Here is a 3330-nt window from a genome sequence, read left to right as displayed (position 1 = left end):
TAGCTACCAAGCGACCCTTATAGATAAGTCCATCCATGTCAGTCTTTCTCTTAAAGACCCACTTACACCCAATGGGGTTTACCCTTCAGGTGGATCAACCAAAGTCCATACTTGGTTGGTGTACATGGATTCCATCTCGAATCTCATGGCCTCTAGCCATTTCTCAGAATCTGGTCTCATCACAGCTTCCTGATATGTGGTAGGCTCATCCTTTATGAGCACAATGTCATCATGGTCAGACAAGAGAAATGAGTATCTCTCAGGCTGACGACGTACCCTATCAGACCTGCGAAGAGGTATGTCTACTTGAACTGGTTGTTGTTCCTCAACTGTTTGTGGAACAACATCATCCACAACACTTTGTGGTTCCAGTTCAACTTCCATCGAGGCTTCAGTGCTATTGTTCGCATCTTGAACTTCTTCAAGATTGAACGTGCTCCCACTAGTCTTTCTAGAAACAAAGTCCCTTTCTAGAAAGACCCCAGTCTTTGCCACAACTACCTTGTGCTGACTGGGAATGTAGAAGTAATATCCCTTAGTTTCCTTGGGATATCCAATAAAATAGCACTTGTCGGATTTGGGTCCTAACTTGTCTGAGACTTGACGTCTAACGTAAGCCTCACAACCCTAAATCCTCATGAAAGACACCCGGGCATCTCTCCCAGTCCATATCCTATATGGTGTCTTTATCACGGCCTTGGATGGAACTCGGTTGAGTATAAAAGCTGCCTTATCTAGAGCATAGCCCCAAAGGTATGTCGGAAGATCTGTGTGACTCATCATAGATCGTACCATATCTAATAGGGTACGATTCCTCCTTTCGGATACACCATTCCACTGCGGTGTTCTAGGAGGAGTGAGTTGGGATAGAATCCCACACTCAGCTAGGTAGTCACGAAACTCATGGCTAAGGTATTCTCCACCTCGATCTGATCGAAGTATCTTAATACTCTTGCCAAGCTGGTTCTGTACTTCATTCTTAAATTCTTTGAACTTTTCAAAGGATTCTGACTTATGTGTCATCAAGTACACATAACTATTTCTGCTGAAGTCATCAGTAAATGTGATGAAGTACCTATAATCGCCTCTAGCAGCGACATTGAAAAGACCACATACATCACTATGTATGAGTCCTAACAAATTAGTCGCTCTCTCACTGTGCCCACTAAAGGGAGTCTTGGTCATCTTGCCTAGTAGGCATGACTCGCACATCTCATAAGATTCAAAATCAAATGAGTCCAGCAAACCATCCTTATAGAGTTGGGATAAGCGCTTGTCATTTATATGACCTAAGCGATAGTGACAGAGGTAGGTTTGGTTCATGTCATTTGACTTGAACCTCTTGGTATTTATGTTATAGATAGGGCTCTCAAGGTCTAGAATATAGAGTCCGTTTATCAGAGGTGCCCTACAATAGAACATATCATTTAAATAGACGGAACAACATTTGTTCTTTATTGTAAACGAAAATCCTTTCTTGTCCAAACAAGAAACTAAAATTATGTTCTTAGTCAAGGCAGACACATAACAACAATCATCTAATTCTATTACAAGCCCAGAGGGTAGAGATAGATAGTAAGTTCCTACAGCAATAGCAGCAACCCGTGCTCCATTGCCTACTCGTAGGTCTACCTCACCCTTCGTCAATGCCCTGCTATTTCTCAGTGCTTGTACATTAGTACAAATGTGCGAAGTACATCCGGTATCTAATACCCATGATGAAGAAATAGAGAGGTTGACTTCTATAACATATATACCTGAAGTAAAAATCTTATTTCTCTTTTTCTTAAGATCTTCCAGGTATTCTTTGGAGTTCCTCTTCCAGTGCCTTGCTTGTCCTTGATATAGGTGACAAAGATGTTCAACCATATCGTAAGCGCCCATCAACTCATGTTGCTTCTGAAGCTCAGAGTTCATGGTCACGAGCATAAGACAGGACACATCTAATGTGTCATCTTGATGCTTCTTGTAAGCATCTCGGTCTGCTCGCGTGGTAGTGGCAGGAGGAGCCTCTGGAATGGGCTGCTCCAGAACATACAGTTTACGTTCTTGGGTGAGAACTATTCTCAGGTTCTTGTACCAGTCCAGGAAATTTGCTCCGTTGAGCTTATCCTTCTTAAGAACAGAACGCAGAGAGAAGTTGTTCGTGTTTGACGTCATGGAAATTCTACAACAGAAATAAATGCAGAAATAAATATCATATTCTTTTAAATCATTTAATTAGGCCTTCAACTAAATGATGCTCCCACTGAATTCTATAATTCATGTGGAACAAGATCCACATCATACTAACCCTTGAGTTAGCTTTGGCTAATACGCCCAAGATTTAGTATGATCGGTAGGTAACTAATTACCAATTACATCTCTATGCAACTCTTGTTTATAGGATCAAAATCCATATTTATATTAAAACTCGAGTTAGCTTTGGCTAATACGCCCAAGAGTTAATATAAACGTGATTTTGACCTATCTACCAACCATTAGATAATGCCTATAGTTAAACTCGATCCAATTGAGTTAACTAGTTACTCAATCTAATTGAGCTGTACTCACCCATGCGTTGATAGGCGGGACCAAGATTGCCCCTCCGTACCCTACCAAGATAGTATGTGTTGCTCTGCTTTGGCAGATTCAACAACAACATGCGATCGAGGTAGTGGTAGGTATCACGGCATGGTAGGCATTACGAGTTGTCGCAATTTAGATCTAATCTAAACGATGATGCGTATCATATACTCGATAGATTTAATCTAATCGAAGGGTGCATCATGTGCACGACTTAGATCTAATCTAATCGTTAGGCACTAATTAATTACTTAATTAACTATCATGCATCACATACACACAAAAGTAATTAATTAAATAATTTTGTGATTATGTCATGGCTCTACTACGATCTTCTCAAGCCAATGAGAAGATCGGATAGTCAACCTAAGGTCAACAGCTTCTCAAGCGCCTTCCTTTTGACCACCTTGTGTTGCTCGCGCCTTCCTCGTAACTCCGTCTTGAGTGGACCTTCCACCGCTTCAAAATTTATATTACAGTTTGAAACTTGAGTTACATTCGAGTCTAAATATAATTTACAACCAGAATATAAATAGGAAGGCATGACGCACAGGTCACGTATCAAATACAACACACACAAACACATGACGGCACACAGGCCGTATTATAAATTAGAACACAAATCCAATCATATTGGGTCTTTTTGGGACATGACTATCACAAAAATAATATATAATTCTAAATTATATATTTTTCATAATCTTCTGTAATTTTTCATAATTTTTACAATTTTTATGAGTAAATTTTTCCCGGCGGTCCCGATTA

The sequence above is a fragment of the Zingiber officinale genome, chromosome 11B, assembly GCF_018446385.1.
Source record: "Zingiber officinale cultivar Zhangliang chromosome 11B, Zo_v1.1, whole genome shotgun sequence".
Lineage (NCBI taxonomy): Eukaryota > Viridiplantae > Streptophyta > Magnoliopsida > Zingiberales > Zingiberaceae > Zingiber > Zingiber officinale.
This window is presented reverse-complemented; position numbering follows the sequence as displayed.